This window comes from Leptonychotes weddellii, chromosome 7 (genome assembly GCF_054177405.1).
Source record: "Leptonychotes weddellii isolate Sample4059 chromosome 7, ASM5417740v2, whole genome shotgun sequence".
NCBI lineage: Eukaryota > Metazoa > Chordata > Mammalia > Carnivora > Phocidae > Leptonychotes > Leptonychotes weddellii.
In genome coordinates this window covers 22,280,925-22,307,804 of record NC_138375.1, presented here as the reverse complement: position 1 = coordinate 22,307,804, position 26,880 = coordinate 22,280,925, and the positions used below count along the sequence as shown (strand labels likewise).

The following is a 26,880-nucleotide window of genomic DNA, read 5'->3' as shown; positions in this document are numbered from 1 at the left end:
GGAAGTTTCTTCAGCTGCACTCAACTCGCAACTCTGGACTTTATCTAGTTTATCTAGTTAATTCCTGGACTTTATCTAGTTAATATCTAGTTATCTAGTTACTTCTCAAATTTCAGTCCAAAGTCCAATATACTATGTGTCTGGCATTGTGCTAAAATATAATGGTGATCTACTTTCTTACCCTTTCAGTCTAGGACAGAAGCCTGATATAAACTCACTGGGCTCCCAAAACTGACTCTAACCCCGTTAGCCCTTTCACAATTTGTAAATATATATATTTATGCATTTATGGAATTGTTTTTTTATCTCTCTCACTAAGCAGTAAGCTTCATGATTTGCAATACAGACTTGTGGAATGAATGAATGAATCATGTCCATTCAATAAACACTTCTTGAATACTATGGTACATATTAGAACTCAAACTTGATTTCAGTAATTAATATGATAATATTTTGCATATTTGTTAAATATCTACAGTGAAGATAATTCCGTGATTAAAATTTGAAGCATCTGTTATTACATACTCAGCTCAAGCTTTATGTTTTGTAACATTTTTTTCTTTCTCTTGTAGAATTTAAGTTTCATTTCTCTGCATATCTCTAATTATGTCTAATAGGAATCTTGCTTGTGCTCTTGTTTATAATATCCTTTGATGAAATTGCAACTTTGGTCAAATATAATCCTGATTGAATGGGCTCAGTGGTCTTTGCCACAAGCATTTAAATTAATCTGTTGGCAACACGGAGAGAACACATTTCTTTCTATTTGGCAGGATATTAACTCATTTCAGCCATGGAAGCTGTAATTTTCTGAATGGTGTCCTAGTGGCTGGCAAAAGTTAATGCAGGTTTCCAGTCCCTTTCTTATGCCAATGGTACAATTTACACACTGAGAATCTGGCTAGACATACGTTGAATTAAACCAATGCCTGATGTAAAACATGATGAGTTCAGTTCAGCAAGTGTGTTTTGAATTCTACTCTGTGAAAGAATAAAGGGTATGAGAGAGGATTTTTAATAAGGTTGTAGTCTTACTGGGATAATAAAACTTATATACGTTTCCCTGGGGACTTCATGCCATCATCCAATAGCATTATTTATTTTTGACTTCTTCCAAAAACTCATCCCCTGTTTCAAATTCCTTCTCTGTAAGAACACTATTCATGTGATTACTCAGTTTTGAAATATTGGAATTCTATCAGGCTAATCTCTTTTCTTTCATACCATGCGTCTGGTAGGTCATCATGTGGTATCTCTTCCTCTTCAAAGCTTACTCTCTTTTTTAACCCCATCATTTGCATTTCTGTGACCCACATTATTTTCTTTCCTCTTCAGTGAAAACATAAATTTCTAAACCATTTCATAGAGCTGGGTAAGTGGAATGTCATTCACATAGACAAAAATGTAAATGGTACCCCATGGGCTGTGCAAGGAGGTGGGTCTCCTATAGAGTATCATCTAGCCAAACATTGTTAAGTTGGTTTTCAAATGTTTGATCCCTTTTATTTATTTATTTATTTATTTATTTATTTATTTAATTTTATTTTATTTTATCATGTTATGTTAATCACCATACATTACATCATCAGTTTTTGATATAGTGTTCCATGATTCATTGTTTGCGTATAACACCCAGTGCTCCATTCAGTACATGCCCTCTTTAATACCCATCACCAGGCTAACCCATCCCCCTCCCCCCTCCCCTCTAGAACCCTCAGTTTGTTTCTCAGAGTCCATAGTCTCTCATGGTTTGTCTCCCCCTCTGATTCCCCCTCTTCATTTTTCCCTTCCTGCTATCTTCTTTTTTTTTTTTTTTTAACATATAATGTATTATTTGTTTCAGAGGTACAGGTCTGTGGTTCAGCAGTCTCACACAATTCACAGTGCTCACCATAGCACATACCCTCCCCAATGTCTATCACCCAGCCACCCCATCCCTCCCACCCCCCACCACTCCAGCAGCCCTCAGTTTGTTTCCTGAGATTAAAAATTCTTCATATTAGTGAGATCATATGATACATGTATTTCTCTGATTGACTTATTTCACTCAGCATAATACCCTTCAGTTCTATCCACGTCATTGAAAATGGCAAGATTTTATTCCTTTTGATGGCGGTATAATATTCCATTGTGTGTGTATATGTATAGGTATATGTATATGTATATGTGTATACACACACCACATCTTCTTTATCCATTCATCTGTCGATGGAGATCTTGGTTCTTTCCATACTTTGGCTATTGTGGACAGATGTTGGTGGGGATGCGGAGAAAGGGGAACCCTCCTACACTGTTGGTGGGAATCCAAGCTGGTGCAGCCACTCTGGAAAACAGTATGGAGGTTCCTCAAAAAGTTGAAAATAGAGCTACCATATGGCCCAGCAATTGCACTACTGGGTATTTACCCCAAAGATCTCTTTTTTTTATCCATTAATTGTTCAGGAACATGTGATTTTAATTTCTGTATATTTATCAATTTTCCAGCTTTTCTCCTTTTACTGATTTCTGGTTTTACACCATTATGGTCAGAAAAGATACTTAACATAATTTCTGTTTTCCTGAATTTGTCGAGATCTGTCTTGTGTCCTTACATATGATCAATTCTGGTGAACATTCTGTGTACACCAGAGAAGAATGTGTACTCTGCTGCTGTTGGATGAAATAATTCTGTATGTCTGTTAGGTCTGTTTGGTCTATAATGTTGTTCCAATCCACTGTTACCGTACTGGTTCTGTCTGGATGATCTATCTATTAACCTTTTAACGGCAGGACTATGGGCTGGTCTCTATAACCACTCCTGGTTAGTGGAGTCTCAGGCTGTGCTCTGAGTTCATGCAGGGCCACAAGCTGTGCCTGCAAGTTGGGTGGGACCCCTGGCCATGCTGAACGATCAGGTTCCTGGCTGTACTCCTTTGTCAGAGTAGCTGGTTATGCGTTTTGGTTGGGAGGCACCCTCAGCTGTATCCTGTACGTGAGTGAACCTGCTCCTGACTGTGCTTTGTGGTCAGGTGGGGGTCCCTGGGCTCCCTTGTTGGGTGGAGTTGCAGGCTATGCTATGTGACTGGGTATAGTAACTAGCTTTGTTTCCTGTCTGGGATGGTTGCAGGCTGTGTTCAGCAATTGAGAATGTCCTTCACTGGGCTCCATTGCAGGGGGAGTGGTGTATGCTGGGCTCTGTGGCTGGGTGGTATCATCCTGGTTCCAAAGCTGCCCATTGTCACTGTTGAGGCTCCTGCCAGTTGTGCTCCAGTTTCCTGTGTCCTCTTTCTAGGCTTCTTGGTCAGGAGCGGCAGTGAGTTGTATTCAGGTTGGGTGAATCTTCAAATTCGCTTCCATTCTTGGAAAAGGCTATAGAACAAGCTCCCCTGCTGCTGTAGTTCATTGACTGGGGACCCAAGTCATGCAAAACTGCCAACTAAACTCCCTGGTCAGGAGGGATCACTGACTGGACTCTGTTGATGGGCAGAGCATCAAGCTAGGATCTGTGCTCAGGCATTGCTACAAGAAGGAATGAGATATGTCAAGATCTGCATGTTGGTTGCTGTAAGTCCTTCTCCCTTCTCCATCTCTGTCTGATCCCCAGGGTCAAGCCCCACACATTTCCCCCAGTGATCCCTGAGAAGTGAGACCTGAGTGAGCCTCTCAGGAAGTGACCCAGATAACTACCTTGGAGTCTCTTCCTGCTGAAGAAGCTATAGGCCCAAGGTGGCTTCCTCAGAGCAGCACCGGGCTGGCCTCTGAGATGGGTGACGTGGTCAGAGTATAGTCATTGCTCTTACCATTCTAATGTGATATTATTCTTGATCTCTGTGGTTCAGGGTGGGTGCCTCAGCCTCACTCCCCCGGGGGTTCTAGAATTTCCCCAGTGGTGTCTTGTCTAAGAATTGTTGCTAGTTGGCCTTTTTGTGAGGGGGGTTGAAGCCAGGAATCACCGATATCATCCTGATGGCTGAAAGTGAGCTTTCTGCAGGCAGGGGTTATGACATTCATTTTATAAATTTCTAGTAACTAATGCTGCAACAAGCATATAGTTGACATTCATCAAATCTTTCTTGAATGAGTAGATCATTTTTTCCTTTTTGTTTTACAAAGGAACAAAATTAAAAGTAAAAATAGATGAAGTTTTATTTAAATATTCTAAAGTTTACTGTTCAGAAAGAGTCAGATCATTGGCACACAATGGGTTTCACCATTCCTCTGCTAGTATTTTCTTTATTCCTGTCAGATTTGATAAGGACTATAATAAAACTTAGAGAAAACATTAAACTGCTGACACTTGAAATATCCTGTTAGAAAATCTGATGTTCCTACTATTTTCACTCCCAGGGTTCCTGACTGTATTAAGCAGGTTTATTTAAGGGCAACTTAGGTCATGAGAGAACTTATTCTGGGTGACAGATTATACTGAGCCTGTGCTTTGTATGTTTCCATCACACTGAACTGAAATGGATGAAGCATTTGTTGAGTTTCCTTCTATTTTATCATTGGGGTACCAGATAACATGGCTCACATGGTTCCTCTTACTGTCATACACTTGCTGCTGGAAACTGGGCCCTCTGGAAACAATCTTCCCAATCAGTTTGAAGATTTTACATAAGAGTGTAACATACTCAAGTTTGTATTTGGAGAAGATCAATCTGGAGCCCATGGGAAGAAATACTGGGGAGGGGTGAGAGATCAGTGCGGAGACATGCAGTAGCCCAGGCCAGGAACCTAGACAGAAACAGTCACGGGGTAGAGATGCTGACACACAAGTTTTATGAAGCAACACTCACCCTTATTTTTCGTGGTGTGCTCGTTACTTTTCCTTCCACTTTATTCTCTTTATTTCATTTCACTCTGTTCCTTTTTTTCCATTATGTTCCACTGTAAAAATAAATACATTCTGATCGAACAAACCACCAAGTTGACTTATACAAACTATTAAGAGGCCACAATCCACAGTTTGAAAAACTCTGCTTTAAAAATCCTCCTGAACCTCGTATGGTTTGAAGGTGAATTCTACAAGTAATACCTTCATTGAGAGTAGGCGAGTGTAAAAGAGTTTCTAGGAGACTAATTAGGGCCCTTGTGGATCTTCATGCAGGAATCTTGCTGAGGAGCTCTAAACCATTTAGTTAATCATTTATTCATTTCCCATTCAGCCAGTGGATATTTATGGACTGCCTACTCTAGGGCACGGTGCTAGTTGTTGGGGCTAAAGTGCTCAACACAGGGCAGATCCAGAGTTTGTGGGGCTTAACACCTACATAATTTGGCAACTCATTTTAAGACAAATGATGTAAAATTGCAAGGATAAAATTAGGTGCTAAAGTCATTATTTATTTAAGATGAAAAAAGATACCACACCATATTCTTAAAGCCTCAAGTCCCTTTTGTCTAAGATCTCTTCAGTGAATTTGCCAAAAACGTTTATACACTAATACTTACTGACTACAGCCTTGTTCCCCTCCTCACCTAGAACACCCTGCAGCTCCTACAACTTCCACCACTCACTGGGGCCTGGGTAAGCAAATGGACCACAACCTGATATTCACTAGCTTCAAAGTAAATCCATTTGTGTTTACCTCTGTGTAAACAATATCAGCATGGGCAAGGCAGACACAAAGGACAAGTCCTATAATACATTATTCAAGTATTTTGTGAGACAGAGAAGTACAGAGAACTGGGAGAACTACAGAGAACTGGTAGGAGAACGTAAAATAGGGAAATCAGACTGAGCCTTCAGCAGAGGGAAGACTTTCCTAAGGAAAGGCCAGCTAGAGAGAAAGAGTCTGAGCTGTAATCAAATCCAGGGACTGGTGCTGGTTTGCAAACTGTCAGCACTAGACTATGACAAAACACATCCAGAAACTTAGAGTAAGTGTCCAGAACCTTTCAAAACAATTTGAAGAAGTAATTCTATATCTATTACATCTAATAATATGATTTAAGCTTGCATTTTGCATGCCTCCTTAGAATTTTGTTTTCCCAGAAATTCATTTTTCTTATATTTATGAAAGTATGAATCTGCACAGATTTCAGGAAAAAAACCTGGTTCTTCCTCATTGGTAGATTGAGAAACTCTGTCAGGGACTCCCCTTACAGCTGAACCTCACTTTTCTCTGCTTCCTTCATGCCATTCTTAAAGTAAATAAAATTAAAGAGAAAATAAAGCAAGATTTGGAATAAGGACTAGACATCAAGAAGTATTATCTTTACCTTAAAATAGAAAACTTTAGTAAATAAGAATATTTTAAAAATAGGGTATGAGATGAGAATTTAGAAAACCTCAAAAAAGGGCATGAAAAATTAGGATGTGGTAACTTTTTAAAAATGTATCAAATCATTAAAAGGATAAATCACTATGCAGTATGACTTAGCATTGAACGAGTTCATATGACAATGAAGTTTTTCATTTAGGAGCTAAAAACCAAATGGATGTGCATGTACTCACAACAGCAGGTTTGTTTTCTGGCTGAGAGCCAGTGGGTAGAGATGGATTCCTTGGTCTTGTACTGGTTGCTTGACAGTCTTCCCCTCCATATTACTCTAAAATGCCAAGAAGGGAGGAGGCAGGAGACACTGAATTCTTTCAGTGCAGGTTATGCCTCTCTCCATGTCGCCAGTGTACAATCTAATGGCAACTCCCTTGGATTGTCAGATACTCCCATGGACGTTGATCAAATGCTGACATGGTAATCACATTCCCAAGTGAGTCAACAGAACATCTGTTAGAAATACATGGACAGGGACGCCTGGGTGGCTCAGTTGGTTGGGCGTCTGCCTTCGGCTCAGGTCATGATCCCAGGGTCCTGGGATCGAGTCCCGCATCGGGCTCCCTGCTCTGCGGGGAGCCTGCTTCTCCCTCTGCCTCTGTCTCTCTCTCTCTCTCTCTCTGTCTCTCATGAATAAATAAATAAAATCTTTAAAAAAAAAAGAAATACATGGACAATATATTCCAGTGTAAAAAATCCACAGCAACTTTAACTTTTTGATATTTATGAACTAAGAAAGAGTTTGCTTCTAAACATTTAATTTCATTTCACGAAGGTCAGTAAAAGAATGTTTAGGCGTTAAAGGAAGAGATATGCCTTTTACCTTAAACATCAGCCTTTAACTCACTTTTAAAATAATTTCTAAGTGTTCAAGAGAATTTAACCTTTTCATATAATTTTTATTAGATTAATGGATAGAAAAAGAAACCAGTATCGCATTTATATTGAGAATTTCCTACTTGTTTTCTCAGTCTCCTGTTTTAAACTCATCACATGTTTTCTACTTTAAAAAATACTGTTTTAACATGAGCCCTGATTTTGCAAGTAAAATTTATATATTCCTTTCACCAATAAAATAGTGAAAATGTGGTCATCTTAAGAGAGGCTTTATTAATGTAGTAAAAGCACACTGTTTTTAGTAAGTTGCTTATCGTAAAAATATATTTAAAGTATTTTTTTTTCAGGTGAGCTAAACTAGCAGATTATCTAATCATGTGCTTACCTCTGTAAGCTCCTGATTCTTGCAGGGTATCTATATTACATTCTTCTAAAATTAATTCATAACTTTGTCAATTATTTTTCTTGATAGATTTAGAACATTGTATATTGGGTGCATTTAAAAGTGTTCCTATATTTATAAAATAGCAGGAATGGATGACTTTTTTATTGTAGCATTCTTCAGCCATTATGTCATAATTGCTTAATTTAGACAAGTAATGCCTTGTCACGGTGGTAATTTAGTAAAGATAAATCACATTTTTGTTAGGTTGTTTTCCCTCTGTGTAGTTAGATTTATACACTTATATGTAGCTGGTGAAATTTATAAATGGGGTCTACTTTGAACTGAACTTGAAGGAAAAAAAATCTTAAGTGAGATTAATGCAGGAAAGGTTTGTGTTTACCTGCATTTTCTGTTTTTGTTATTAATGTTCGTGTAAATTACTTGAGTTTCAGAAAATTGGGAAAATTTTAGAGAAATGTCATATACCAAAACTGGGGCACATGGATTGCAAATAATTTATGTGAATCATTGAAAATACACCTGTCAACAGGAAAGGAAACACAGAAAGAGGACTTGGGTCTCTGTTGGATGGATTTTTTTTTTTTTTTACAAGAGTTTTCTCTGTTTTGTACCATGACACAGAAATGTAAATGTCTCTTGGATAAATTGATGTTGATGGCATTTTCATAAATCGTGCTTTCATGAATGCTCTCTGATCATAGTATTTGGAAAGTAGGACAACTATAGACAGTTTTGTGTTGGTGAGAATACTGCATAACCATTTTTCTAATAGCATCAAGGAATGAATGAATGAATGAATGAATGATACCGGGGATACTTGGAACATTGATCAGAAGTCACTAAACCCCTTGAAATATTTAAGATTTGCTAGAAATTCAGTTTTTCCATGGACTTAATTTGGATGGTGGATAAATTGGTCAAGTCCATTTCCCAGACTCTTGGAGGAATTTTTTCAAAGCAACAGCAACACATGCTTGTATACTTTTTCTAACTTTCAATGTATTATTTATTCTTCTTAAGACACATTTCAAAGGGGAAAGTACTTGCTGCAGATGCTGTGGATCTAATTACAGAAACACACAGATGTCATAACAAATACACCTTCAGGACCCAGGATATAAGTTCAGGGTTTAAAGCCCAGGCCTCCGTTGAGGTAAGATCCATGGTAGGATCCAAGTGTTCTGAAAGTGAGAGGCATGATGGCAACTAGGAGTGCTTTCCTCCCATTTTATTGATATAGTTCACCTGGGCCCAACTGTGCAAAATAGGAATTCAGTCTTATTTTGGTTTGGCTTCATTTGGGCTAGTTTTGATGTACAGTTGTCAAATTAGATATGTATAATAAAAGAAATACAGTTAATTAACAGAGTACGAGTGGAATTAAATTGTTCATAAACAAGATAGTTATGAGAAGGGGAGTAATTTGTTGGAGTGAAAAAAAGCGTATTTTTTTTCTAAAGATTTTATTTATTCATTTATTTGAGAGAGTGAGAGAGAGAGAGCACATGAGAGGGGGGAAGGTCAGAGGGAGAAGCAGACTCCCCGCCGAGCAGGGAGCCCGACGCGGGACTCGATCCCGGGACTCCAGGATCATGACCTGAGCCGAAGGCATTCGCTTAACCAACTGAGCCACCCAGGCGCCCCAAAAAGCGTATTTTGAATATATGTCAATATTAAAATAGTATTACTGGATCATGCTTATAAAATATCTTTTGTAAAATCTAGATAAAGAAGTTGTCCATTTACTCCCTTAAAAGTAATCATTTTACCCAGACATGGGTGTGAGAACTTAGCTTTCCTTCAGTTCAAACACATTATTACACAGCGAAGAAGAAAAGAAGAAAGAGATTAGGGGGAAAAGCTACTTAGTAGAGGCCAGAAGCCTCTCCAAACTGAATTTTAAGTGCTGCTTCTCATGTAGGTTTCTTCTTTTCATTAAAAAGGGGTCTTAAGGAAGTAACACAAGCATAATAACTGTTCACACAGCCCCTTTCACAAGTTATTCTTAGTGGCTTGCATTTTTCTGGGCCTCGTGTCGGATTGTGGAATGGAACTGGTGCAGATGGTGGAGAAACAAATTCTGTGGCAGTGGCCACAGTGAGCAATATGGTGTAATCTCAGACACAGTGTTTTCATTGTGCTTGATGCATTCATTCAATTGCAGATGAATTCATTTGCAAATTATCCACAGTTCATATCCCTTTCAGACTAAGAATATGTCATTCCAAGAAGGCCAGCACAACCATGACCCACTAGATTCTTTAAAAGCCTGCCCTGGTTCTGGTTTTACCCACCCTCTTTTATTTCCTTTGCAAGCCTGGGAGAGTCTCAAGGGAAGAAAGCATGGACTCATGAGGAATATGAAGGAGTTCCCCCAAATAAACATGCCTGGACATTTTCCCTATGGATATTTCATTACATATCCATTTGAAATTGGTGAAATTAACCATAAACTGATGGAGTAATCTTGGGAGAGAAGGAATTACTTTAGTTAAATTTACTTTGTCATCATGGATGTGCAGTATGTAAATAGATACCTATTTTATTTAGCCAGGGGGGAGATATCTTACATATTCTTGTATTGGGTCAAGATTATCTATAATGCTTGGAAGAATATAAGGAATAGAGAATGAAAATCTTATAAGAGAGGAAGAATAAACCACAAAAGAAACTATTGGTAAGATAGGATATAATTCTCCAATAAGCAAGGATCCGTGTTTGCCGTTTTGCCAGTGCCTCAGGGCGTCTCAGGATAGACTGGCCGGGATGCATCTGTGGCCCATGTGCCATTGCTAAACCCTGAGTTTTAGAAGCACATGGAACTGCCTCTACCTGAAAGTTGCTCACAGTTGACAAAGGCATCTGGGCAGAGTGGGGTCTGGTCCTGCGGGTAATCCATCCTTGATCATGAAACCGTGGAGCTGAAACTTTGAAGAAATGATGACCTCAGAGTCAACTAAGTGCCTACCGAGGGAAAGATCCAAATTTGCACACAGGGGACTTAGAAAAAGTGAGTGTTTGAGCTGAACAACTAACTTTAACATGGCCATATGATCTTCATTCTGGCGCTCCCGCCTCTTCATCACAGTCTCTCATCAAATTCATTGAAGGCTCATCTATAGATTAACTTAGGTGTATAACCGACTCAGTTGTGTCCTCCTTCTGTTTTAAATGATACTCAAGATATTATTATTAATGATAGGAATAACTGAAATATGTTTTGTTCTCTTTACCTAGGCTGTCCAATTTTGACATCCATTCCAGAAAAGGTATTAGTATAGATCAGTAGAACTAGGTTGTGAGGAACTATGAAAACTGACATTGATCATTGGAAACCACTGTTGTTTACACAAAATGAAAACCTCCACTCCCCCTCCCCTTCACCCCCCCCTGCTTTTTTTGGACATTACTTCAAAATGTAACCTATAATCATTCTCATGATATTCTGTGGACAAATATTGGGGAGGATACTAGATGGGTAAGTAGGCATTTGCAGAACTCGTTAGTGGCTCATTTATTGTCACTCTGAAGTAAAGTGTCTAGTTAGGACCTTGCCTCTTGACTCCATTCACTCCTGCACCATCAGCATTGAATTGAAAGATTAAAAGAGTTACTGTTGCCAATGTTGTGATGTTACAACACAGGATTTTCCCCTCTCTCTCTGCAGTAATGACCAAAAGTAGCCAGCACCTATTATATAGTTGGCAGTAACATACATTTTCTTTAATATTCACAGTGTTCCTTCCTTAGAGGCATATTATATTCTGTACTTAAAAGAGCTGAACCACATAGAATAACCTACCTGAAAAGTCACATAACCTATAAAGTGGAGTGCAGATTCCAGAGATGACTCTTCTGGCTCCCAGACCTATGCTTTTGCCCACTGTTTTCAACTGCCTGTACAAAGCGTCCTTTGAATATATATGTCATCAAAAATATTGCACATTGTATAATCCTGCTACTATCTCAAGATTGCATCCCTTATGGAAGGAGACATCTCTGTTAAATAAGGAGGGGGGTAAATATCCTCCATCACTCTAATTAGACCAGATCATCTTTGTATATTGATAACTTGATAGCTTCTGATACAGTGAAAAGAGCATAAGTACCATTATTATTTTTAAATAAACTTTTGAAAAATTTGGAAAAAATTTAGATTTACGTTAAAGATAGTACAGAGAGTTTGTATACACTGGAGGACTGCCACTGACCAATGCGTTGTGTTAAAGCTTATCAAAGAATTCAAGGACAGGAATAAAAGTTTACTCATTTGCATTCCCTCAAAGAGCACTATGCTGTTATGATGCAGAGTCATAATCATTTTTTGTAATCCTTTGCTTAGCACGGTATTGAATGAGTGAATGCAATAAAAATGCAGTTCTTAACCTTTTTACATGAAATTCTCTGAAAACATTATTATTTAAGAGTAATTTGATTGAATTGGCAGGACAGTTTTTTTTAAAACACTTGAACCTCTAGCTATTTATAAGAGTTTAAACGAGACTTCCAATTCTTTTCTCTTCCAGCAGGAAAGAAGGAATATCAGATTAAATCTATTTGTGTGAAAGCCCCCAAAGTAGGTTGTGGTTTCAACTGTGTTTCCCCACAGTAAACTCTGGTTTCAGCTGTGTTTGAGAAAGCTAATACATTTTATTTTTCCTTGCCATTTCTTTCTTCCTTTCTTTTCTTGTTTTCTTTTATTTACAAAAGAGGTCACTTTCTTTGGAACTGAGTGTATATCATATTTGCTGTAAGTACACATTAAGTTTGGCTATAAGAAGGAAGAAACATGGGAAAGTTCATTTTGCTACCTTGTTTGCCATCATAACACTTATTTTCTGAGATTCTTGAGCATTTCATTAAATTTACTTTAAAATTTAATTATGTAAAACCAGTGCATTAGAGCTTGTGAAATCATCATGGCTTGGAAGATGATCACTCAAGAGTTGCACACCCAGGGAAGCTGGGAGGTTGCATTACCAATTACCAAAATATGCTTAATGCAAGCCCATTCTTCCTCCTAGACGGTACAGCATTTATTGGAAACATTCCAAAGCCTTATGAATATGTATGCCCTAAATTGTCCATTTAGCTTAGCAACAAAGAAGTGTTTCCTGTTACATTATACAATATTGGCTATCAATTACTTTAAAAAGAGTGCTGCACAAGGTTTTGAATAAGCAGGCAAATAGAAACTACAATATCCCACACTTTTGTCATATAGTAGTAAAAAAAGATAGGTCCTGATACATACATACACACACACACACACACACACACACACAGAGTATGTATACATGTATATATTGGGCTTCCTACATAAAAATGTGTATAATTAAAGCAGTTTTGATTTTACATGTGGCATATAATGACCTTCTTGTTTTTATATGGACATACCAGTTGCACCATTTTCATGAGTACATCTCTTTGACCATTACTCATCAACTTAATCTCTAAATTATGTCAGTTAATTTGTTATGGGATAGTTTTAGGTAAGGAGGAAGTCTGGGAGAGTGAGGCAGAGACTGTGATGATGATGATGCTCTCTGTCTAATATGCCAGAGAAAGAGAAAGTTTTTTCTGTAATTCCTTCTTATTGTTCAGTATCATATCTCAGGAGGCTTCCTGGGGTGAGCAAGGGTAATATTCTCTGTGTTTGCTCAGTATGTATCCATTTTGTTCCTCAATAATTATTGGCAATAACTGATTACTAAATGCGGCTTTAACAGTCAGTCACATCAGCCATACTTGGGGACAGGAGGAGAAGACGTGTAAGAATCAAACAGTCTGAGGCAACTGATGTGCCATGGATCTGTGTGATAAGCCGCCCTCCATGGTGTTGTTTTGTTTTGTTTTGTTTTACACTTGGTTTGAATTAGATTAATTGTGCAGGGAAGATTCTGAGTGCTTATTCAGTAAAATGCTTGTCATGTGCTGGTTATCACATGTAGTTTGGCACCAAGGAGAAAACACTCCTGCAGTTTTCTTAATTTCTTTTTTTTTTCTTTTTTAAGGATTTATTTATTTATTTATTTGAGAGAGAGAGAGAGAGAGAGTGCAGGGTGGAGGGGCAGAGGAGAGGGAGAGAGAGAATCTCAAGCAGACTTCCCGCTGAGTGTGGAGCCCGACGTGGGACCCTGAGATCATGACCTGAGCTGAAATCAAGAGTCAGATGCTGGGGTGCCTGGTGGCTCAGTTGTTAAGCATCTGCTGTTGGCTCAGGTCGTGATCCCGGGGTCCTGGGATCGAGCCCTGCATCAGGCTCCCTGCTCAGCGGGAAGCCTGCTTCTCCCTCTCCCACTCCCCCTGCTTGTGTTCCTGCTCTTGTTATCTCTCTCTCTGTCAAATAAATAAATAAAATCTTTAAAAAAAAAGTCAGATGCCTAACCAACTGAGCCATTCAGGTACCTCCAGTTTTCTTAATTTCTTAAGGAAAAACAATTAGATGTTACCTTTTGATGAAAGAAGAGAAATCAGGTAGCAGAACTGCCCCCCCAACAAAAAAAATCAAACATATTGAGAATAAATCAAGATTTATGAAAGCACTTATTTAAAAAAGTGTTTCTTTTGGGGCACCTGGGTGGCTCAGTCGTTAAGCGTCTGCCTTCAGCTCGGGTCACGATCCCAGAGTGCTGGGATCGAGCCCCGCATCGGGCTTCCTGCTCTGCGGGAAGCCTGCTTCTCCCTCTCCCACTCTCCCTGCTTGTGTTCCCTCTCAAGCTGTGTCTCTCTCTGTCAAATAAATGGATAAAATCTTTAAAAAAAAAAAAAGTGTTTCTTTCTTTAGCAGTTTTAGCAGTTGGGCCCATTTATTAAAATTTCTGTCCTGAGGAATAAATTTTTAAAATCTACCAGGTATCCAGCCATATTGTTACTGAGTCATATATCATAAAAGTCTGGCTGCAGTAAGTGTGGACAGATTACTTGGAAACATGACATATATTTCTACATAATAAATAGGAGTCATGAAAAATGAGGAAAACAAAGCACAAGATAATCTTCCTTTAAACTGCCCCAAATAATCGCTTCTCGGCCTTTTGGCTAAGATCAAGTGTAAACTGCCCCAAATTAAATTCCAAATATTTTCAAGTATTTGTAGTTCTCTAGGGAAGAATCGCGTTACCTGATTGAAATGATAATTTCCGCAATGCTACTTTGGAACATGCCAGGTACTTGCTTAGATTAGAATGGGATTTACTGGCAAATATATGAATATTTTTGAACATGACTTTTATATTTTAAAGGGAGACCAGGTTTCTCATTTTCCCTTTGGGCAATTTTATTAGGAATTCAACTTGACAAGGACTTGAAGACATTTCCTTCAAATCCCTTGCTTTCCTGGCCCTAGTCCTCTACCAACCACAGAGCCTTCAGCTGTCAAGCTATAGTTTTAAGGAACCATCAGTTCTTTTTTACTTTATCTTCTAATATTTATCAGTTTTCTCCTGTTCTAGTAGCAAACCATCCCCAAACTCATTTGCCTTAACAAGAGTAGTGGGGACAGCAAATCTCCACTTCATGGTGTCGGGGCCTCAGCTGGGAAGTCTTAAAGGCTGGTGTTTAGAATTATCAGATGGCAGCTTCACTCCCACATCTGGCAGTTGATGGTATATCATGGCTGGGATCCCAGCTGGATGGTCAGCTGGCATTTCTATTTGGCCTTCCCATGTGGTTTCTCTGTGTGGGGTTAGTTTGGGTTTCCTTACAGGAAGACAGCTGGGTTCCAAGAGCAAGGACCTAAGAGGACCAGATAGAGTCTGCATCACATTTTATGACCTAAGTTCAGGGAATGCATAGTCTCCCTTCTGCTGTAATTAAAGGGAAGGAATATTGACTCTACCTCTTGATGGGAGAAGTCTCCAAGTCACATTGGAACTTAGAGCTGTGGGATGGGAGTTGTGGCGGCCTCTTTTGGAGGATATAATCTGCCACATTTTCCCTCCTCTCCTCACCTCCAATCACTATTTTAGGTCTGTGTCTCATCTTTTTTTTCTGGAACATTCAGGCCAATGGCCTCTTATCTATAGGTCTTTCTGCCAATACTCTAATTCTCTTCAAATCTACACTCCACATAGCTGTAAGAGTGACCTATCTAAAATGTGAATCTGTCTTTCATTACATTGTTCCAGATCCCTAAAAGCTCCTTCTAGAAGAAAGGCCCTTAGCCTGGAGTACAAGCTCTTCATGTTCTATTTGCCAGACTCACCAACCTAGTCACATGGGTCTCTCCAACAAGCTTCTTATGGTTCTCTTTTGCCCTGTCCCTTTGCCCCCCCACATGCCTCTCATGCCTTTTTTAGGGGTGTCTCCTTTCCCTCAAGTGTATCCCCCATCTTCATTTTCCTCTAGCTAGTGCATTCCGATTCTCTCTGAATAGGATATTGTGAGGCCTCCTTTAACCCAGTATGCAACACGATTTCAACCCATCTTCTAAGTTGTAATTTTCATTTCTACTTGCTATGCCTCCTTTCCCACATCTATTAAATGGAAATATAGTCCTCCATTCATATGACTCTTGGAAAAATTATATGAATTTAAGATATGTGAAGTGCTTGTAAAATAATACCCAACATATGGGAACTGCTCAAAAGATGTTAGGTATTATTATTAGCTTCTTGTATCTTACATTTCTGGCAAACTAGAATGATTCTGGAAAATGTCTTGCCTCAGTATCTTTTCTTATGTTCATCTTTGCATGGGATTCTCTACCTCAATCTCTATCTAGATCCATTCTCCCTATTCCTCAACTTCCACAAATGTGTAAGTTCCACAAATTCTCAAAAGAAGGCATCTGCAATGGGTTGAATGTTTGTGTACTCCCCAAGTTTATATGTTAAAACCTAATGCCCAAGGTGATGTATTAGGAGGTGGGAACTTTGAGAGGTGATTAGGTCACATAGGTGGAGCCTTCATGAATAGGAATCGTGCCCTTACAAAAGAGACCCCAGAGAGGTAGCTTGCCCCTTCTTGCCGAGTGAGGACTCAGTGAAAAGGCAGCCATTTATGAACCAGAAAACATGCCCTACCAGATACAGAATCTGCCTCTGCCATGATCTTAGGCCTCCTAGTCTCCAGGACTGCAAGAAATAAATGTTGTTTATAAGCCACCCTATCTCTGTTCTTTTGTTCTAGCAGCTCAAACAGACTTAGCGTATTTCTTCTCCTGACTTTAGACCTTCATGTCTTTGTTGTACACCCCCTTGGAATCTGTATATTTTATTTTTTATATTAGTTTGTTTGAATGTGTCTTGTTTATGGAATCCTTGAGGGTAAGGATTACATCATATATTTTTTTCACTTTAAGCCCTAACATTCAGCCTTGCTTGGAGTAAGCTGATACTCACTGCCTTAAATTAGACTTAAGACAAAAGAATTACTTTATCAGATATTTTGGTATTATTAAACCAAGACAAATATATATTAAATTTGGCATTTAGTTTTATCATATTATGTCAGATATTTATTAGTGTATTTTATGAGATATACCCAATGCTTTGTCTTATATGTATTATATATAAAACATTAACTTTCATTTCCAGTGTTAATTTTGTTGATGTTTTGATAATACCTATTTTATTTTTTATCTTGTTCTCTTCAATTATCCTTGTTTAAACTCTTTTCAAATTAATGCAAAGGGAAACTATTATGCAGACTGTCCCCCAAAGCATCTTAAATAAAAATTTTAAATACATATTTATACTTGTTAATTTATAATTTATTTTGAATCCAAGATTTATTTCATGACTGCTATTTGGTGCCTAATATGGGATAAACATTGGGGCTACAAGGGTTAACAAGACATAATCTTCATCCTCAAGGTGTTTAGCATCTACTAGGTAGAGAGAGAGGAATCAGTGGGGGATACAGATAAAGAGAGAAGAGTTCAAAAGGGGTGATCTTCTTTTTAGCCAAAAGGAACAGTAAAGGATTTATTGGAGGACATGGTATTTGGGCTGGGTCTTGAAGGATAAGTTTGGGTTGATTTGGTAAACATTCGTTATTTCAGAGTAAAGAAGAAAGCAGAAGAATTGTCCAGTGAAGGTAACAGTGTGAATATACCATTTGGTGGGAAAGCAGAGCAGTGTGCACACATAGGAAAGAGTGTTTGGTTGGAATGCACTGTGGGTATAAGGGGAGGAATAAGAAATGTAGTTGGAGCCTAGTGCCAAATTCTTGAAATATTCCACTTTGTTCTGTAGGTGATGCGAAGCCATTCAAAGGTCTATGTGTGATCAAACCGAGTTAAAGGAAATTGCATGGGGAAAGAACCACTGAAGTGAATGGATTAGTAAAAGCACCTGACCTCAAATACTTTCTCCATAAATGTTTAAAGAAAATCTAATTGGGATGTGGATATATTTGCTTTTACACTGGCAATCCTATTTCATAAGCTTGAAGTTGCTTTTTAGGTAAGGGTTTTTAATCACTCCCAACCCAACCAGCAATCAGTCCAGTGAGTGACCCTGGAGCAACAGCTCCACAAGCCAGTTACAATACTCAGGGGATTTCTGCACAGGGTCTGTGTCACTCTAATTTCAATTAACATCTTTCTTAATTAGAGAGAAGTACAGAGGTACAGAGGCTTATACTTTTAATTCATTGCCCCTTATTTAGCTTTCTGTCCATTTGATTCATAAGATCCCATAGATGAAAATTTAGAGCCAATTCATGGACAATATGATTTAGGACAATAAAAAGTTAGGTCAGATAAATTATATGCAATTTAAAGTTTATTGTAGCCTCCATATTTGTCTTGAAGAAGTTGTGTGATTGTGCTTTAGAAGCTATTCAGTGGACTCTGTATGTCAAACTGTTACGGACAGTGCTCTAATGAAGCCAACATCATACGTAAGAATTAGGTCCCTAATTCAGTTTCCAATAGAAAAATCTGCAGTATAGTTACCTCAAAAACAGCAAAACACCAAAATGAACCAAGTGTTCTTTCATCGTGCCAACTATACTTTGAGACACTTAACCATTGGGTATATATGTTAATTTACCAATGGGAGGTACTTTCAGTATATATACTGAGGCTATTACTTCAGCCAGAGAGAAGAACCCGATTCACTACTACCATCCCAGCCTCTGGTCTTTTCAGAAAGCTGGATAACCTGACCTTAACTAGACAGCTCACATGATTAAAGGTCAGAGGCAGATCATTGCTTTCTGAACTGAAAGCTATCCGTACTCAAGTAAGAAGGGCAATGCATGTTATAAAAATGGCAAGAGAAGAGCAACTCAAAAGGGCTTTTATACTATAGTGAAGACATCGCTGTGTAATATTCAGCAGGGATGGTAACAGAGAAAATCCTACCAGAAGTATTTCCAGGTACTAAACACAACTATCTGGAGGTAGGAGACCCTAAGCTAGGCTTTTATGTCATCTCTCTTTAATTAAAGAGGAGGAACACTTTTATTTAATTTTAACAGAACCTTTGAAATGCTTTCATCATTTCATACACATTGTGATGAGACTAACATGAATAATGGAAACTGGGTTTTCCCCCTTTTAGGTCAATAAAAATAGCTTCCATTTGTTGAATGTTTACTTTATAAATGCTTTACATAAATTATCTTATTTGTTCCCTAAGGTTATGGGTTGATATAATTATATTCATTTAACAGGTGAGGAAGCTGTGGCTAAACATGTTCAAAGATGTTTCCCAAATTACAAGCAATTAAATGAAAGTCAGTATTTGGATCCAGGTTAGTATGAATTCAAAATCTGAACTATTTCCCACATTGTAATGCCTGTCATGCAGTATCCTAGGATGTTCTGTGGGATGCTATTATAAAGTATTCCTTAAGTCGACATTGGCATTGGTTTTGGCTGCATCTTCAGCAGTAGCCTATTAATTGGGACCTTTTACTACTAAATTGTGAGGATCACAGGCATAATATCTTGTTGCAAACTGAATTAGGAAAGGTTGAGTTTGTAACCTTCAAGTTGCTTTTTCAGATCCCTAAGTTGGTGAATGTAACTGTCAGGTAGAAATGAAGCAAGACTATAATTTGAAAGAGTTCTACTTGCTTTTTTAGTTTGGGTAACTTAGTTATGTTCCTTTCCTTATACTACTCTTTTCCCTGCTCACAAAGTAGTGTAATTGTGAAGGTAATAGCCATTTATATTTAGGACAGTCTTTATGTAGTGTGGTTCAGCCATTTAGAACTCAAATGAAGCTTAGTACCATAGTTTAAATAAATAAATATTTGACTTTAGACTGAGGCCTACAGTCTGTTTGTGTCCCTTCAAAATGTAAATGTTGAAATCCTAACCCCAAAGATGAAGTATTAGGAGGTACGTCCTCTAGGAGGTCCCTTTCATGAATTGGATTGATGTCCTTATAAAAGGATCCCAGAGAATCCCTGGCCCCTTCCTCCATGTGAGGACACAGTGAGAAATCGTCAATCGATCGGGAGAAGAGTGCTCCCTTGACCATGCTGGCAGCATGATCTCAGATGTCCAGCCTCCAGAGCTGGGAGAAATACATTTCTGTTGTTTTATAAGCTATGCAGTCTGGTATTTTGCAGTAACAGCCCAAATGGACTAAGACACTGAGATCTCAAAGTTTTCAGGCATGAAGACCTGCTTTTTACTCTTATCTCCTTATCTGAATGCATTCAGTAGGTCTAGTAATTTTTCAGCTCTGAGTCATGCCTCCTTAGCTCACCATATACCCTGAATATCAACTAGCGCCAAGGGCTACTTTGTGGGTTTGTCCTGTCAATTTCTAATTTAGGAAAATGGGATGCAATAACTTCCTTGTACTATTTATACGCATTCAGTACTTTTACACTTTTAAACCCTCAGGGACATTCAAGGAAACTTCACACTTTTGTGTCATTTTCTGCTCAGATTCAAGGCCATCAGAATTACAATTAATGTGCATTTTAGACCCCTGTGTAAGAGGATGTCACTTCCTGGTAAAGTTCCTGGACGATAAAGTAAAGCAAGAATCATCCCTTGCTCTGTATACACTTAATTAGGAATTCTAGTTAATTACTCATTATGTCCCTTTACATTTCTGGAAATTTATAGAGAAAAGAGTTTCTTCCCCCTTTGTGTAAAAAAAAAAAAATCGCTTCAGTATAGGAAAGCTTTTCTTTTTCATACAATCAGATTCTTAAGTGACCATTGTTAAAAATACTTTTCTATCTCAATGTTTTCTTTTACTTTTCAGTTGGTAAAAAACAGCCTGTCTGAAGAGAGGCAAATTTTATAGTTAGGTACACTAAAAAGTACAGCATGGATGAAAATAAACTATTTGTTTTATTTTTTTAAATTCAACAAACACTTGTATTTTAAGTGCTTTAAAATATTAGCTCATTTAATCCTTATAATAAGACTGTGATGCGGAATCCTATTATTATCCCATTATACAGATGTGACTACATCTGCAGTCATTATTAGATATTAAATAATATCATTAGATGGGCAATGACCAAATGTTTGAATTCTGTTTATGGGTTTAGAAAAATAGCAGAAGTGAAATGTTGATCACCAGCTTCTTTGAAGAGCTGTTATTTCTCTCTGTGGCAGTTCTCTTAGACTTAATCTCAATGGTGAGTCAAATCTGTATTAGGAGCAGCTTCTTCAAGAATTCTAATGGACAGGCTCCCAAAGCGAATTCTGAAGATGATCTCAGTGTATTAAATTCTGCACCACAGTGAGCCCATTATAGTGAACCCCCAACATGGGTCCTTTTTAGAGCTAGAGTAGCAAATTAAAGATTTCATTTGGTTTTGAGCCATTCTCCAATTTAATTGTTCACATTTATATAATAGGTGGTAGCATAACCTATTGAAAAGGATAGCCAAAAGCAATTGAGTTCTTTTTTTTTTTTTTAAGATTTTATTTATTTACTTGACAGAGAGAGAGAGAGACAGCGAGAAAGGGAACACAAGCAGGGGGGAGTGGGAGAGGGAGAAGCAGGCTTCCCGCCGAGCAGGGAGCCCGATGCGGGGCTCAATCCCAGCACCCTGGGATCATGACCTGAGCCGAAGGCAGACGCTTAACTACTGAGCCACCCAGGCGCCCAGCAATTGAGTTCTATTTGTTCCTTAATGGGCTGTGTGATTTTAGGTAAATCCCTTTATCATTTTCTTTTTCTTTTTTTTTTCCTTTATCATTTTCTGATTTTTGTTTTCTTTTCAGTGAAACAAGAATAATGCTCTTTCCTTTCCCTACCTATCTCCTGGGAATAATCTATGATAAAAACTCCAAACAGCTCTTGCCCATGAGGAGAAGAAGCACAGCTGTGTGTTCCCTTTTCTTTTCTTCTCTGAATGTGAGACTACTTGTAATATTGTCCCCTATTCTTGCCTAACTGCCTTTTTGTGATTTTGATGGACAAGAAACCCTTGTGCAGTTTGTCAAACATTCTATTACAAAAGATTTGATAAAAGCAGTATCTTAACACTTTCCAGACTATAGAAAGTTGCTCCTTGAGATTGTACCTGCTTTGATGTAATGGGCATAGAGGTTAACTTCTTTATTTTTTTGCGGAAATATTTATTCAGTCCTGCAATGAATGATAGGAAGTAAAATGTGTGAACATTGAAGTAGAATTTTAAAACCCTGGTTTTGACTTCCTGCTTTGCCATTTATAGGCCTCTGTCCTGCGATATGTTGTCTAAAGTAGCTAAGGTTTTGTTTCCTCATCTATTAAATGAAGCTACTAATATCTCATCTGCCTTTGAAAACCATAGATGACATTTGTCTTCTTGATTTTTGTCAACAAATGATGGTGATATTTAGGGGTGAAACTAGTTAAAGGGGTGATGGTCACCTCTTCTGGTTTTGCATGAGGAATGATGCCTTTAGTCCTTTCAACTTAAATGATGTTGTAGTAAGTTGCCTCTGCACCTTTCCTTAGGAAATCCAGAACTGTTAAAGGGAACTTATTTGTACTCTAACAAAAATATCCAAATATTTTCTCTGGGCTTCTAAAAGTTTTAGTTGAGTTTGGATTCCTTTGCAGATTTTCTTCAAAGCCTTTTGAAATCATGTAGAGAATGCTCATAGTGTTTACTGTGAGCTGAGGTCAAAACAGCACCAGGCTCCTTCCTACTTAACTACTCTTTTCCCTCTACACATGTCTGATTTGGATTTGCCATATTTCCTCCAAAAATACTTCCTTCTTCAGAAGTTCCTGTTTCATATGCATTATAGGATGGAAACCAGGATCATCATGAAACCTTTCCTGCTACCTTATTCTCTCTTCCTCTTTGTTTTGCCCATTATAATCTATAAATCATCCAGAACCATTGATTTCTTCTTTCTCTTACTACTTATATATTTTTTGCATATATATTTCTTCAAAATTTTGAATGAATATGAGGAACAATGTGTTATGGGTAAGATGCTATGGAGTGGGAGAATCGAGGCCACTGAAATGACCATTGATAGTATAGCCTAAAGTGAGTGCTAATCATAACAAAAAAAGGGTTAAATATTTTCTTTTTTAAAACAGATTTGAAGAACAGATTTGGAAAGAGTAGCATGCTGCTTAAGTATTTACTAATTGACATGGAAATTAAAGCAAATCAAGAATGCTAGTATAAAATTCACTAGTGTAAGACAAGCAATATGTAATATGACATGTTATTTAATATCAGACTTAATGACTACAATAAAATATGTTGATAGTTTTTGGTTGTCTTGTGTGAGTTCATGTTGTGTTGTATGTCTACTTGTGTGTAGTAGGTACTTCTGTAAGTTATACTATTATCATGGGTATGAGAAAAAGAGCTAACATATATTAAACATTCTTCTAAATGATTTCCTAGATAGACTCTTATTTCAACTTCATAATAGTTTCATGCAGGAGGTACTATTATTATGACCATTTTACAGATAGCCATGACTGAGACAAAGAGCAGTTATTTTCCCAGAATTACAAATATCTAGTAAGTTGCAAAGCTAGGATTCTGATCCAGGATGTCCAAATTTAGATCCTGAGCTCTTATCCTCAATACATGCTCCTCTTCTCCCTCATGAGAATTTCATCATGATCCTTTATAAGTAGTCATACTATGAGCCCAGTCAGGAAGAGTCATCAACAATAGGGTCTAGAATATAACTCTGTTACCAGGGAAGTAATACATACTTAGCCAATACACTTTACCTGTTTATTGACATTTTAAAATTAAATTCAAACCACGGGTGAGTGGTTGATTGGAGATCACCGAATAGGAGGTAGATGACTGGAGAAGGGAGAGCAGAGCTATGTAGGTGGAGGAATCTGGGGAGTTGGGGAGGGGTAGAAATGGGTTTTATCACAGAGTCTGCCTTGAGGGTGATTCCTCAGCAAACTCAAAGAGATCTCTATTTGACCCTTGGGGAGAAATTTAAAGAGTGGTTTCCCACCCTACTAGAAAATCTATGACATATTATGGCTGTTGTATAAGATCAATATATATACAGAGCAGTGGTTTTCAACTGGGGGCAATTTCACCCTACCCCTGGGTGGCATCTTGCAATGTCTGGAGACATTTTTAATTGTCATGACTGGTGGGGGAGTTACTACTGGGATCTAGAGCGTAGAGTCCAGGGATGCTTCTGAACATCTGACAGTTCAGAAAACAGGTTCTCCCAACCCCCAGCCAACAAATAATTATGGTTCAAAATGTCAATAGTGCCACTATTGAGAAACCCTGATATAGAGGTCCTCCTCCTGTCAGCATACAGACTTGAGCAAATGTTGGTTAACACAGAATAAATTTCTAACTAGTAATCAGAAGCAGTATAAACCATAAGGTCCTAGCAGCAATGGTCATGATAAACTTCCCGATGCATCTTTATCTTCATATAGGAGAGTCTGAAAGAAATCTGGGACATTACTTATATGGAGGTATCAGTGGAGTATTCTCTGGTGACTTCAAAAAACAGTAAGAAAATAAGTAGAAGGAAAACTAGAGATTCTTCTCTCCTCCCTCCGCTCACCTCATCGAAGTCCCTCCCTCCCTTCCTTCCTTCCTCCCTCCCATCCTCCCATCCTCCCTCCCTCCCTCCCCTCCTTCCTACCTTCCTTCCTTCCATCCATCCATCCATCCATCCATCCATCCATCCATCCTGTCTCTGTCCTTTCAACCAAAACAATTGTGCATCTCTTATGTGTCAGGCAGTCTGTATAGGTACAAAGATGAAAAAGCCAAAACATCAAAATGGAATAAAAATATTTTGGGAGGTCTATGATACTTGATGGTATCCATCTATTTAGAACATTATAATGGTGAAACCAAGAGCATGAATAACATATACCTCTGGGCCAGACAAATATGCTCAAGGAAAGATAGCAAAACTTTTGCCTCATATCTCCACATTCAGTATGTATGAGCTCTCAGAAATTTGTGCAATTTAATCACAAGGGGGAACCAAATAAGACAGGGTAGATATTTCTGTGCAAATCAATCATCTTTAATAGGAAAAAGACCACTATAGCCCCTGTCCTACTGACTAATCACTCAGATTATAGTTAGACTGAGAAAGAAGACTTTTCATTAGGAAACAGTTCTAATCGGAAATGCAGGTATTGAAATAAAATTGGGAGATTGGGGGAGGGGCTCTGAATTCAATAGGTGTATTTTTTCACAAAATTTTCCTAGTCAGTGGAAAGTGGCCTTCTATGTGTATCTCTTTTTAGAAAAAAAAAATCTGCAAATTGTGTTTGTATATAAGTTTTTAGTAATTATCCTCCCAGAATATTCTGCTAAAACCAAAAGGAATAGTCAAAGCTCCAGAAGAATCAGTAAGAAAAAAGAATAAAGGCAAATATTTCAGCAAGGAAAATCCAAAGCAAACACTGAAACAATTGAGGTTACAGACAATGGCATGAATGTTAATGAACATAAAGCCATATAGTGGAAATCTGCTAAACACATAGTTGAGGGAATTGAGAGGACATTTCCCTAACAGTTTGTTCCTGTTGCTTATAATTTTAAAAAGATACTGCAGGATGGCCCAATTCAGTCCCAACATCATATTATGCAGATGCGTTACAATTCCCTACTGAAGTTATGTGGAAGAATCGAGTCTATTTTAGCACAGTTGTTTCACACAATATCATCAAGATCAGTAAATGAATACCCAAAGCATGTGCTAAAGGCTGAGAAGTGATTGCAGTTTTAAAGCAACCGAGAACTAACTATTCTTTGGAGGTTCATAAATTTGTTAGAAGGGAAAAAATTATATACAACAACAACAAAAACAACTCACACAAGTTAGTTAACTTTAGACAATTACCTTCAAGTTCAATATGCATTTTCTTTACATTTTTATTTATAATGATGAAACCAGAAAGCTTTATAATTTTTAACCAAGGGAAATGGCTCACCTCAGAAGTCCTGTTTATGTTTTGCTGAGAAGGAAGACATGCTGGCACTCTTAGGACATAGCTGGTGTGCAAATCATGGAGGTAGACTTATGTCAGACATTCAGTCCCCAAAGTAGGCACGCACTTATATCTCAATTCTTTTAACTGCAGAAGAGATGTTCATGGAAGATCTTTCTCAAAACTCTACTCAACATTAACCCTTTCTACAGGGAGAGAGAAAGGTATTTGTTATGTACTTATTCATTTATCCCTTCAACAAAGATTTATGGACTGTCTATTATGAACAGTATGGAGTGTCTACTACTTGAAATTCATAGTCAAATTGAGAAGCTAAACATGAAACTAATGAACAATCATACATGCAATTGGATAAGAATTAAAAACTTTGTAGAGCATGAAGCACCTATGCGAGAATGAACTCTCGTCTAGAAGAACGGGGAAAATTTAAGGAAGTTTCACAAAAAAGGGAGGGATAAGAAAATGTCTAAAAGATTAGCAATATTTCCATAGACACAAGTGTGTATCACTGAATACTATGCTGCTGCTTTTATAAGACCACCTAATTCATCCACATGTCAGATACTAGCTAACTTAAAAAAAAGATGAGCTGTAAATACCCATAAGCATTCTTGTCAGTTACCCTAGAATTTATCACCACTTGTGAATTTTATCTTTGTCAGGATACGGTATCCTCACCAACTTACTCTGGATCTTGTGTCAGACTCGGTGTTGCCTCTGTGGACTCTGTTTTGGCTTGCTGTTCTCTCTGAAGTCCTTCTTTGATTCTCTAAACACCAAACCCCTGCCAGTAATTATTTGCCTGGCATAAAGGTCAAACCACTCCTATTCCTCCTGAGAAGAGAGAGATTTACCAGAAGTGATGAATTGTTGATGTTTCCAGGGATGCATTTTTTTTTTTTTTTTTTGGTATGGAGCCTGAAACATGTGGATCAGATGAAACTGGAAATACAAAATTAGTTCTTCCAACTACAGATTGATTTTTTAAAATACATGAATGGTAGGTATTTACTAACAACAAACATCA

At 37.9% G+C, this 26,880-nt stretch overlaps 2 long non-coding RNA genes across 2 annotated transcripts in view; one reads left to right on the top strand and one right to left on the bottom strand.

Annotated features, from left to right (window-relative positions):
* Window positions 1–26,880, top strand: part of LOC145722535 (uncharacterized) — a 394,482-nt gene that overhangs the window by 205,355 nt on the left and 162,247 nt on the right. The window lies entirely within an intron of this gene.
* LOC145722464 (uncharacterized) lies at window positions 1,960–6,597 on the bottom strand. Its single transcript, XR_014146767.1, has 3 exons — window positions 6,437–6,597; window positions 4,776–4,866; window positions 1,960–2,323 (listed from the first exon to the last, which is right to left on the bottom strand). It is a non-coding gene; the product is annotated as an uncharacterized LOC145722464 (long non-coding RNA).